Source organism: Notechis scutatus, chromosome 4 (assembly GCF_049901735.1).
Source record: "Notechis scutatus isolate UNSWTSFEM ecotype Mainland chromosome 4, rNotScu1.2, whole genome shotgun sequence".
Classification (NCBI taxonomy): domain Eukaryota; kingdom Metazoa; phylum Chordata; class Lepidosauria; order Squamata; family Elapidae; genus Notechis; species Notechis scutatus.
The window spans coordinates 2,465,804-2,479,136 of NC_142012.1; the positions used below are offsets into that span (position 1 = coordinate 2,465,804).

Below are 13,333 nucleotides of genomic sequence, written 5' to 3' on the forward strand. Positions count from 1 at the left end.
CTGCAATCCACCTAACAGGAAAATGTATTATTTAAGAGGGGTTTTATAACAGCCTCGGAAGAGCCTTATATGCAGTAAGCATTTGAATTAGCCAAATATGTATTTATGATAATATATAGCAGTGTTTCTCAACCTTGGCAGTTTTTTGAGATCTTTGGCTTTCAACTCCCAGAATTCCCCAGCCAGCCTGATGTAGGAAATAATATTCAAACAACAGTTAAAATTTACAATGTTTCCTACTGCAGATCCTAAACCCAGTTCTGCAGATCCCTTCAAATTCCATAAGAAGTTAATTAGATCCCAAGAGATTAAAAGGGGTTAGAAAAAAAAACCCTCTCAAGCCAATTATCTATCCCAAGAGCTTTTCCTCTTGATCGGGGTTTCCAATATATTTTTCCCCTTTTGGCAAACCAGTTTTGTGTCCTGAAAAGTCTGGAAACCCCTAGATTTCCCATGTAACCTGAATTTCCCGTTCAAGATCTGGCACCAGTGCCCCAGAGCCATCGCTTTGACAACATCACACGTGTCATCTAAATTGGAAGGCAGTTTTTAACAGGTCCAAACTCTTTTCTGTGTTTGTAGGAAATTTTCACAGTTAAATACTTGGGAAAACCAAGGAACGTTTGGCAAGGATTGCATGCCAAGGATTGCCTGCCAGAACCAATACAAAGAAACACTGTCTTTAATCCAAAATTACACTTCGGATGGAATTTAAATGAGGAATGAAGGCATGGTCCACCTCAAGATATTTGAGCTTGCCCGGACATTAAGGAAGTTTTCCACTAAGAGGCTCTAACCTTTCAGCGTTTTTGAATCTATTTGCAGATATGAATGTATGCTAATTAGAGAGCTTAATTAGCCGGTTTGGCCCAGTGATTAAGGCACCAGGCTAGAAAGCTGGAGATCATGAATTCAAGCCATGTCTTAGTCATGTAAGCAAGCTGGGTGACTTTGGGCCAATCACCAGGAGACGGTGAGTTCTAGTCCCGCCTTAGGCATGTAAGCAAGCTGGGTGACTTTGGGCCAATCACCAGGAGACTGGGAGTTCTAGTCCCGCCTTAGGCATGAAAGATGGCTGGGTGACTTTGGGCCAATCACCAGGAGACGGGGAGTTCTAGTCCTGCCTTAGGCATGAAAGATGGCTGGGTGACTTTGGGCCAATCACCAGGAGACGGGGAGTTCTAGTCCCACCTTAGGCATGAAAGATGGCTGGGTGACTTTGGGCCAATCACCAGGAGACTGGGAGTTCTAGTCCCGCCTTAGGCATGAAAGATGGCTGGGTGACTTTGGGCCAATCACCAGGAGACTGGGAGTTCTAGTCCCGCCTTAGGCATGAAAGATGGCTGGGTGACTTTGGGCCAATCACCAGGAGACTGGGAGTTCTAGTCCCGCCTTAGGCATGAAAGATGGCTGGGTGACTTTGGGCCAATCACCAGGAGACTGGGAGTTCTAGTCCCGCCTTAGGCATGAAAGATGGCTGGGTGACTTTGGGCCAATCACCAGGAGACTGGGAGTTCTAGTCCCACCTTAGGCACGAAAGTTGCTTGCGTGACTTTGAGCCAATCAGGAGAAAGTGAGTTCTAGTCCCATTTTAGGCGTGAAAACCGGCTGGGTACTTTGGGCCAATCACCAGGAGACTGGGAGTTCTAGTCCCGCCTTAGGCAGGAAAGCCGGCTGGGTGACTTTGGGCCAATCACCAGGAGACGGTGAGTTCTAGTCCCACCTTAGGCATGAAAGATGGCTGGGTGACTTTGGGCCAATCACCAGGAGACTGGGAGTTCTAGTCCCGCCTTAGGCATGAAAGATGGCTGGGTGACTTTGGGCCAATCACCAGGAGACTGGGAGTTCTAGTCCCACCTTAGGCACGAAAGTTGCTTGCGTGACTTTGAGCCAATCAGGAGAAAGTGAGTTCTAGTCCCATTTTAGGCGTGAAAACCGGCTGGGTACTTTGGGCCAATCACCAGGAGACTGGGAGTTCTAGTCCCGCCTTAGGCAGGAAAGCCGGCTGGGTGACTTTGGGCCAATCACCAGGAGACGGTGAGTTCTAGTCCCACCTTAGGCATGAAAGATGGCTGGGTGACTTTGGGCCAATCACCAGGAGATGGGGAGTTCTAGTCCCGCCTTAGGCATGAAAGCCGGCTGGGTGACTTTGAGCCAATCACCAGGAGACGGTGAGTTCTAGTCCCACCTTAGGCATGAAAGATGGCTGGGTGACTTTGGGCCAATCACCAGGAGATGGGGAGTTCTAGTCCCGCCTTAGGCATGAAAGCCGGCTGGGTGACTTTGGGCCAATCACCAGGAGACGGTGAGTTCTAGTCCCACCTTAGGCATGAAAGATGGCTGGGTGACTTTGGGCCAATCACCAGGAGATGGTGAGTTCTAGTCCCGCCTTAGGCATGAAAGCCAGCTGGGTAACTGGGATGTCATGCTGGCTGGGGAATTCTGGGAATTGAAGTCCACAAGTCTTTAAAAGTTGCCCGAATTGGATACCCCTATGTTAAACGAAGAGGAGAAAGGTTTGAGTCTTGTAAGCACCCCACAGGTGGTGTGGGAAATGAAAAATAAAGAGGGAAGACGGTATCATAGAAAAGAGGAATGGAGGTGACTTGATCTCAGGGTTTTTTTTGAAGACTAGAACTAAGAGTTTGACTTTGCAAGGGGACAGATTGCAGAACACTGACACAGATCGATGATTTAACATTTAGAATAATACTCCCGAGCAGATTTTGGTTAAATATATGGAAAGTTCTCCAACACTTACAAGCTGTTCAACAGTGTGACAGATTTAATTTGGAGGTGGTGGTAAGTGGCCCTTTGCGGAGACATTTAAAGGGAAACATAAAGAATGGGCTCTAGTGAGAACATTCATGTACCAAGCAGGGAGTTTATTTGGAATAATGGCCTCCAAGATTTACATTTCAATTATAAAAATCGAAACTCTTATGGGAAATAAATCCTTACAGACCCAAAGATGCTTCAATTTGGACTTTTTCATTGTTGTTGTTTTTACTCTTAAAAGAACTGCAGAAATGCTGAAAAAAGGAAGTCTAATTACCTTTTGAAAAAAAGCACTTTGGGGGCAACCATGATCTGGATCAGGGGTCTCCAACCTTGGCCACTTTAAGACTTGTGGACTTCAACTCCCAGAATTCCTCAGCCAGCTTTGCTGAGGAATTCTGGGAGTTGAAGTCCACAAGTCTTAAAATGGCCAAGGTTGGAGACCCCTGATCTGGATGGCTGAGAATCTCCGCAGACGAAACACTGAGTTTTAAGATGTATGGGTGTTGACATCCAAAATCCCAGAAGATCCCAAATCCATGATGGCGAACCTATGGCACATGTGCCACAGGTGGCATGCAGAGGCATTTGTGCCAGCAGGCAAGCTGCAGGCAAACTTACTTCACTGCGCATGTGAACACCTCACAGCTGATTTTCTCGCCAGTTTGAGGCCTTTTTCTGCCTCCCAAAGGATTTTGGGGGAAAACAGGAAGTGATAAACGGGCCTAGAGTTTTCGGCCTGCAAAGCCTGCAGAAGCCTTCCTCAAGCTTTTGGGAGGCAGAAAAAGGCCTCAAACTGGTCGAATCAGTTGTGAAGCGCAATGCAGATAGGGGGGCAGCAGGGGTGGGATTGCGCGCACATGCGTAGGGGACGTGGGGAGGGGGCATGCATTACCTTCTGGGTGCTGGCACGCAAGTGCGAGCGTACAAAAGCGTGTACAATTTTTGGCACAGGAGCCCCAAAAGGTTAGCCACCACTGTCCCAAATTTTTTATTTTTTATTTTATTTTTATTTGTCGATTGCTTACAAGATAATAGGTATAAGTATAAACATAGTTTTGAATACATGAGATGGATACGTATAAGAAAAAGAAACAATAGGACAGGGATGGTAGGCATGATTGGTGCGCTTATGCACGCCCTCTCTTAGGAAAGGGGTGAGGTCAATAGTAGACAGTCTTAGGTTAAAGTTTTTGGGGAAGAAACCACAGAGTCAGGTAGAGGATTCCAGACATTGACCACTCTGTTGCTGAAGTCGTATTTCCTGCAATCAAGTTTGGAGCGGTTTTACCTTGAGTTTGTATCTATTGTTTGCTCTTGTATTGTTATGGTTGAAGCTAAAGTATTCATTGATAGGTAAGTCATTACAATGTATGATTTTATATACTATACTTAGATCAGACCGAAGACGGTGTAGTTCTAGGTTTTCTAGGTCTAGAATTTTGAGTTTGGTGGCATAAGGTATTCTGCAACGAGTAGAGGAGCGGAGAACTCTTCTTGTGAAATATATCTGGACTTTCTCAACTGTGTTAATATCAGATACGTAATGTGGGTTCCAGACTGATGAGCTGTATTCGAGTATTGGTCTAGCAAATGTTTTGTATGCTCTAGTTAGTAGTGTGATATTACCAGAGAAAAAGCTACGTAGGATTAGGTTAACAACTCTTAATGCCTTTTTGGCTATGTAGTTACAATGGGCTCCAGCGCTTAGATCATTAGAGATGAGAACTCCAAGATCCTTTACAGAGTTTGGATCATCAAAAGGTCTTGACTATTCAGCTTGTATTTTATTTTCTGATTTTTTTTGCCAATATGTAAGACAGAGCATTTATTAGTTGAGATTTGAAGTTGCCATTTGTTTGACTTATTCTGATACATAGTCAAAGTCTTTTTGAAGGGTAGCAGTATTGTCTGTGGTGTTGAATAGCTGTTGGGTTCATAACATATGAATAATATGTTGGGTTCATAACAATCCTGATAATGACCGGGATATGATAATCACTACCATAAACCGGTGTGATAGTATAAAGCCATTATTGAATGAATGAGTGAATGAATGAATGAATGAATGAATGAATGAATGAATGAATGAACCATTTGCCTCTTAAGATGATAAACACAGGATGAATCCGCTCAAATTCATACCTCTTGTTCATCTGAAAAGCATGAACTTGAACTAATTTTTTAAGGGATATATGCCTTATACTTTTTAAAATAAAAATAAATTAAATTAAATCTTTTATTAAGCATATATTCTGTTTCTGGTTTTTATTTGCTACCCCTGAATTATATAAACATAGCTCAGAAGCATAAACATTTCCTCGTATTTCAGAAAGCTTGTCAGACATGACTGTTAGTCTCGGCATATCCTTTTGAACACTTGATAGCCATTAAACATTATTACTTGGAATCCTACTTGTGTTACACCTTGTGCAGGAATGAAGATAGACTACTGATCGCTGCAACAGATCCCTGCATTTTAGATCCTTAACTTAGCAGGTCAAGAGAGAGTGTGTAAAATGTCCTGTTAACAGGTACAGGTTAAGTTGGTTGTAGCCATGATCCATATCCTAAAGAAAAGCAATGCAAACCAACTATGAGCAACTTTTGCTGGTCACAATAATTGGCAAAATGGATAAGAATGTCATAAATTTGACCCAAAGACACCCAGCCAGCTTTCATGCCTAAGGCAGGACTAGAACTGACCATCTCCGGGTGATGGGTCCAAAGTCACCCAGTTGGCTATCATCCTTAAGATGGCACTAGAACTCACGTTTTCCTGGTGACAGGCCCAAAGTCACCCAGCTGGCTTTCATGCCTAAGGCGGGACTAGAATTCACCATCTCCTGTGTGATTGACCGAAGGTCCCCAATTGGTTTTATCTGCTTGGTAAGACTAGAATTCCCAATCTCTTGGTGATAGGCCCAAAGTCACCCAGTTGGCTTCCATGCCTAAGTCGGGACTAGAATTCACCGCCGCCTGGTTTCTCGGCCCTCCCCTTAGCCACGAGGCCAAACTGGCTCCCTTAATAATGAGAAGGAGCTGTTTGTTTGAAGGCCCTCTAAAATTCACGATGGCCAATTTAGAAACAAAACAACCTCAATAAATATAATTGACTGACAGATACACCGATTGATTCATCGCTATAAATTATTGCCTAGATCGATCCCTCCCCCCTGCCGAAACAAAATGGAGCCAAAGAGAACGGGCAAAAACCTGTTTCGACAAGGCCCCCTCCATTGGCCAGAAGGGAAGCCTTATCTAGGCATGTATCGCGAGCACAATTTTCAATTAAAAACACAAAAAAGGCGACGAGAGATGAACTTGACGCCCGGCGGGCGAATCATCCATGCGGTTTTCTTGGCTAAGTTATGAAAGTGTTTTTTTGCCAACATCTTTTCACTCTGTCTGACAATCTTGGGAATTCCCAGGCCACATTCATGCAGTCACAAGTGGGAGGAGGAGGACCAAACCAGACAGTTATAGAGGTGCAGTTGACAGAAAGGACGTAAAATGGGGCAAAGCTCACTTAAGAACATCAAATCTGAGCTCAGTTGTGGCCGTAAAGTCAGTGGATACCTTACTCCTGAAATGCTTATAGTAGAACTTGTAGCTGCTATCACAAACCACAGGACAGTAACCCATACAGAAAAAACTAAGTGCTGGATAACAGGAAGATGCTCTCCTGCATTAAAAACCATTTATTTGGGGCTATGACTGGTGTTTTATTTCTTTTTGAACCATAATGGATGCACAAGGTCTAGCCAATGCTATTGTTTCACCCATACTGCTTTTGGATCAATTCCTAAACAATTTTGGAACAGCGAACGACAGATTTAGACAAAGCCAAGGCTGCCAAGGTCTTTCTGTAGCTACCAGAATTGCTGAGCCCAAATGTTGATCACGTGAGCGCAGGGATGCTGCAACGGTGTGAAATAAGGGTGAAAAATCCATCGTAAGTCATCTTTTTCAGTGCCGTTCTAACTTTTGAATGGTTACTGAATGATTGTTAAGTCAAGGACTATCTGCAACTAGAGTAGGGAGAATTTTCAATCGCCGCAATGAGATTTACACCGTGGCTGCTACTCCTGTTGGGAGTCTGTCATACATACGTTGCATCAGGATCAATTTCTTTAGGAAACTCTTCATTTCCTCTTAGTGGAAACGCAAAAAAAGCTGCATTTTTATGAAACATGTTTGCATTAGCAGTAGCAATAGCTTAGACCAGTGATGGCGAACCTTTTCGGCACTGAGTGCCCAAACTAGCCGGTGCCTTCATGTGTGTGCCAGAAAATGATGACCAGCTGGCTGGTGCATGCATGCCTGTTTTTCAGGGCTGTTTTTTGGCTGTTTTGGGGGCCATTTTCAGGCTGTTTATCAGACCGTTTTTGGCCTGAAAAATGGCATTTCGGCTGTTTTTCAAGCCGTTTTCCAGGCTGTGTTCAGGCCATTTTTTAAAAACCATTTTCTGGCACTCCAGCACCCACGAAAACCGGCTGGCTGGTGAGCATGTGCGCACCCAGAAACCACAAGAGCAGCCCATTGAGAGGGCTCTGCGTGCCACCTCTGGCGCGCATGCCATAGGTTCGCCATCACAGGCTTAGACTTATATACCGCTTTATGGTGCTTCCCAGCCCTCTCTAACCGGTTTTACAGAGTCAGCCTCTTGCCCCCCAACAATCTGGGTCCTCATTTGACCCACTTCGGAAGGAGGGAAGGCTGAGTCAACATGGAGCCTGGGGAGATTTGAGCTGCCAAATTTCAGGCGGCTGGCAGTCAGCAGAAGTAGCTTGCAGTACTGCACTCTTAACCGCTGCGCCACCAAGGCTCCTTTAATTAAGAAAATTAATAAGGAAAAAAAAACTGCAATTGCTGAACTGCGTGTAGTCTATTAGGGCAGTGGTGTCAAAATACAAGTGACTAATAAACAAGGATTGGAGCCAGAGGTGGTATATTCAGCCGGTTCGGACCGGTTCTGGAGAACCGGTAGCAGAAATTTTGAGTAGTTTGGAGAACCGGCCAATCCCACCTCTGACTGGCCCCGCCAACCCCATCTCTTCTCTGCCTCCCATTGAGTCCCAGCTGATCGGCTGGGTCTTCTTTAGTTGTTCTGCACAGGATAACAGAGCTGGAAAGCAGGTTAGTGGGGTGGGGAGGGAAGGGAAGGGGGATTTTCCAGTAACCTTCCCTTGCCACGCCCACCAATGCATTGCCACACCAAGACATACCACGCCCACCAAGCCACGCCCACCCCTGATCGGCTGGGTCTTCTTTAGTTGCCCTGCACAGGAGAAGGGAGCTGGAAAGCAGGTTAGTGGGGTGGGGAGTTTTGCAGTATCTTTCCCCTGCCACGCCCACCAAACCACGCCCACCAAGCCACGCTCATAGAACTGGTAGTAAAAAAAAAAAGTGAATCCCACCACTGGCCTGCCCTGCATCCCTTTGGCTTGGTCTACCCAGTGTGAAAAGGAAACACGCCAGCAGTTTGGGGAGTAGTATCAAGGTGGCCATGCCTAGCCAGTCAGCCACACCCACCCCGTTGGCCACACCCACCCAGTCGTCCGCCCCTGCCCCAACGAGGTCAACCACAGCCCTGATACGGCCCTCAGTGAAATGAAGTTTGACGCCCCAGTATTAGGGCAATATTTCTCAACCTTTGGAGGCTGGAAGAAGGGTGGACTTCAACTCCCAGAATTCCCCAGCCAGCCTGTCCAGGCTGGCTGGGGAATTCTGGGAGTTGAAGTCCACCCTTCTTCCAGCCTCCAAAGGTTGAGAAACCCCGTTTAAGGGTGTTTCAATTGACACTCGTGCTCAAAACGCTTCGACCGACAGAAAAATCCCAGTGGGAGACTGTTTGGTCCAAGGAACCCCCCCAGAAAAGGCTCAGGCTCTCAATCTTCCCTTTTTTCTCCAAGATTTCAAAATTATGTCTTCCCGAAACTCTGTGGCAGCCTTCCTCCTTGTTAAGGAGAGCTCAACCAAGGACATAAGGTTGGCTGTGTGGTGCTCGTGGCCTTTCCTTAAAAGATATTTAATGCGCTAATGGATCCTGTTACATCCTTGATCATTTCCTGCAGAAAAAACATCAGACTCTTCTCAGTACTGACTTCCTTTTCAAATGGGCTTCATTTCATTCGATCCACTGAACAATGTGTTCATTCGGAGAACAAGGGTTTTAAAATCACGAATGTTCCTGCAGGCCGGCAGGCAGACAGAAGACAGAAAAACTCCTATATCCTTTTTCATTCCTTTTTTTTTTTTTAAAAAAAATGAAATAATAATTTTATTATTATTATAATGAAATGTTCGTACTTGGAAACCTGTTTGATGCCCACAGTCACTTGGTGAGATGAGTAGCCACAGACACGGAATTAAATAAACCCCTTTAAAAACAAGGAAGCCAAAACGTAATAACAGACATTCGCATGCTTGCTTGGTTTCCCCATCTTTTATTACTGAGCTGCTACACTTTTCAGCGGTTTGGGAATCACCAGGTTGCAGAAATGTGTGAAGACCGACAAGTCTTAGCGTCTGATCTGCTTACCCCGTATTCTTGGCACAGTCTCTCTCTGGAGGAGAATTCCGAGGAAGTCGAGCCTTCAAATCAGTAGGACTGCAAATAAAAAGAGCAAAATTTAGTTTTACTTTGGCGGTTCCGCTGCAACGAGAGCACACAAAAAGAAGAAGAAGGGGGGGAGGGAAGTAAGGTTTTACACTTAGGTGGGAAAAACCAAAATGTACAAGGGACAGATTAGGCAAAACCTGGCTCAAATAGCAATAACAATAAGCACTTAGACTGATATGCCGCTTCACAGTCCTCTCTAAGCGGTTTACAGAGTCAGCCTCTTGCCCCCAACAATCTGGGTCCTCATTTGACTGACCTTGGAAGGATGGGAGGTTGAGTCAACCTTGGGCTGGTCAGGATCGAACTGCCAGCAGTGGGCAGAATCAGCCTGCAATATTTACATTCTAACCACTGCACCACAAGGAAGGAGAATGAGAAAGGGAAGGAAGGAAGGAAGGAAGGAAGGAAGGAAGGAAGGAAGGAAGGAAGGAAGGAAGGAAGGAAGGAAGGAAGGGCACTTAAGACTTATATACCACTTCACAGTCCTCTCTAAGCGGTTTACAGAGTCAGCCTCTTGCCCCCAACAATCGGGGTCCTCATTTGACTGACCTTGGAAGGATGGGAGGCTGAGTCAACCTTGGGCTGGTCAGGATCGAACTGCCAGCAGTGGGCAGAATCAGCCTGCAATATTTACATTCTAACCACTGCACCACAAGGAAGGAGAATGAGAAAGGGAAGGAAGGAAGGAAGGAAGGAAGGAAGGAAGGAAGGAAGGAAGGAAGGAAGGAAGGAAGGAAGGAAGGAAGGAAGGAAGGAAGGAAGGAAAGAAGGAAGGAAGGGCACTTAAACTTATATACCACTTCACAGTCCTCTCTAAGCGGTTTACAGAGTCAGCCTCTTGCCCCCAACAATCTGGGTCCTCATTTGACCCACCTTGGAAGGACGGAAGGCTGAGTCAACCTGGAGCCAGTCAGGATCGAACTGCTGGCAGTCGGCAGAATTAGCCTGCAATACTGCTTTCTAACCATTGCGCCACCCATGGCTCAGATGGATAGATAGATAAGATACAATATAGAACAGGCATGATATTCCCCTCTGAAAAAAAAATCGGGCCGGCCAAAAGAGACCCCGCGCCGCAAGCCAAGAAATCGCACACACAACACCAACGCTACACACCCTTCCTTTCCAGCCGGTCACGTGTGGATCAGCTCCAGAGCTGGGCAGCCGCTTCCCTGGGGGCGGGGCCGAGGCCGCCGCCCGGGGAGCGCCCGCTGCTTTCCCTCGCCAGGGCCGGGCGGTGGCGTGTTGCACGGAGGCGCGGATGGTCCGTGGCTGCCCAGCTCCCTTTTCCTGCCGCTCAGCGGCCTCCGCTCGCACCGCCCAGGCTCCGCTCAGGTGTCTGGCTGGGGCTGTCAGGAGTTGCTACCACCGGCGCGGTCCGTGCGGCTCCAGTCCCGCGTTGCCTGGGGAAGGGAAAGGCAAAACCAGGAGCTGCTGCGCCTGAGCCTCCGGTGCCGCTGCTGCTGTTGCAAAGCGCCGCCGTGGCTCTTCCTTTTGCCTTTCCCTTCCTGAGGCACGGGACTGGAGCCACGCGGAGCCGTGCCGGTAGCAACTCCTGACTCAGGGGCCTCAGGGAGGGAAGGAGGAGAAGAAGGGGGAAAGGGGGGGGCGATTTCAAAAAATCAGAATTCCGATTTTAATCGGAAGAATATCATGTCTGATAGAATAAGAATAGAATAAGAGAATAAGAACAGGATAAGATAGGAGAGGATAAGATTCTGTATACAGTAGCTAGCTAGCTATGTAGATAAACAGATAGCAATAACAATAGCACTTAGACTTATATGCCACTTCACAGTGCTTTACAGCAGTTTACAGAGTCAGCCTCTTGCCCCCCCCAGCAATCGGGGTCCTCATTTTACCCACCTCGGAAGGAGGGATGGCTGAGTCAACCTGGAGCCAGTCAGGATTGAACTGCCAGCAGTGGGCAGATTAGCCTGCAATACTGCACTCTAACCACTGCGCCAGCAGGACAAAGAATGAGAAAGGGAATTAAGGGAGGGAGGGAGGGAGGGAGGGAGGGAGGGAGGGAGGGAGGGAGGAAGGAAGGAATAGCAATAGCACTTAGACTTGTATATCACTTTATAGTGCTTTACAGCCCTCTTTAAGTGGTTTACAGAGTCATCCTCTGGCCCCCAACAATCTGAGTCCTCTGAAGCAGTGATCCCCAACCTTTTTTACGCCGCGACCGGTATCCCCAACCTTTTTTATGGCGCGGCCCAGTACCGACATCAGCTGGGCGCCGCCATCTTGTTTTGATGAAAAAGTGCTTCCGGTGAGCTTTCTACCCGGAAAAGCTCATCGGAAGCACTTTTTCATCAAAACAAGATGGCGGCGCCCAGCAAGCCAGCGGCCCGGTAGGACTTGTTCCACGGACTGGTACCGGTCCGCGGACCGGTGGTTGGGGACCCCTGCTCTGAAGGATAGAAGGCTAAGTCAACCTTGAGCCTGGTGAGATTCGAACTGCCAAACTGCAGGCAGCCAACAGTCAGCAGAAATACCCTGCAATACCGCACTTTAACCACTGCGCCACTGCGAGGCTCTTGAAATAACTGTGCAAAAGGATCTTGGAGGCCTAATGGATGATCCCTTAAACATGAGCCAGTGGTGTGTGGCGGCAGCCAGAAAAGTTAATGTCATCCTTGGTTGCATAAACAGAGGGACAGAGTCAAGTTCATGAGAAGTATTTGCATTGCTTTATAAAACTTTAGAGTAAGGCCACACCTGGAATAACCGCATCCAGTTTTGGTCACCATATTGCAAAAAAAAAAAAAAGAGGTTGAGACTTGGAAAAAAGTGCAGAGAAGAGCAACTAGGAAGATTAAAGGCCTGGAAACTAAAACATATAAAGAAGAGTTGCAAGAACTGGGCTTGGCCAGTCTAGGGAAGAGAAGGACCGGGGAGACAGGAGAGCAGTCTTCCAATATTTGAGGGGCTGCCATGAAGAAGAGGGGGTCAAGCTATTCCCCAAAGCCCCTGAAGGCAGGACAAGAGCAACCGATGGAAACTAATGAAGGGAAGAAGCAACCTGGAATTAAGGAGAAACTTCCTAACTGTGAGGACAATTAACCAGTGGAACTGCTTGCCACCAGAAGCTGTGGGTGCTTCATCACTGGAGGCTTTTAAGGAGAGATTAGACAACTGCTTGTCTGAAATGGTATAGGATCTCCTGCTTGAGCAGGGGGCTGGACTAGAAGACCTCTAAGGTCCCTTCCAAGTCTATTATTCTGTATTCTTTAAGGCAGGGGTCTTCAAACTTGACAGCTTTAAGACTTGTGGACTTCAACTCCCAGAATTCCTCCTCCAGTCATGTTAGCTCAGGAATTCTGGGAGTTGAAGTCCACAAGTCTTGAATTTGCCAAGTTTGAAGACTCTTGCTTTAAGGGAAGGAAGGAAGGAAGGAAGGAAGGAAGGAAGGAAGGAAGGAAGGAAGGAAGGAAGGAAGGAAGGAAGGAAGGAAGGAAGGAAGGAAGGAAGGAAAAGAAAGGAGGGGAGGGAGGAATGGAAAGGAAGGAGGGGAGGAGGGAGGAAGGAAGGAAAAATAGAGGGAAGGAAGAAACGAAGGAAGGTGGGAGGGAGGGAGAGAAGGGAGAAAAACGTTTATACACTATCTTTGTGTATAACTTTTACACTAACCTTACAAAGCCTCACCACAGATTTCCCCATGCTCTTGTTTTTTTAACAGTAGACTCTAATATGAAGTCTGTTTAGACATTTCTGATAATGAACAAAAACTGCAATTCATATTTTTCACATCAACAGCAGGTATTTAGCACCTTGAAGTATTTAGCACTCTCGTTTCTTTGAGAGACATCGCCTTGAGCTCAACTTGTATGGGCATTTAATTTTTAGAAAAATCACTGCTGCAATATTTTAAAAAAGGCTTCCACTTCGAAGAGAGATAATAAGGTTGTGTTACAGTCCTTCAGA

The 13,333-nt window shown here is 46.6% G+C and overlaps 1 protein-coding gene across 3 annotated transcripts in view; it reads right to left on the minus strand.

Moving 5' to 3' along the window:
- PTPRA (protein tyrosine phosphatase receptor type A) overlaps positions 1–13,333 on the minus strand; it is a 135,368-nt gene that overhangs the window by 75,680 nt on the left and 46,355 nt on the right. For all 3 annotated transcript variants that reach the window (XM_087962661.1, XM_087962660.1, XM_087962662.1), the window contains exon 2: positions 9,323–9,391. The gene's annotated coding sequence lies outside the window, so the exon portion shown is untranslated. The remainder of the gene's footprint in view (positions 1–9,322; positions 9,392–13,333) is intronic.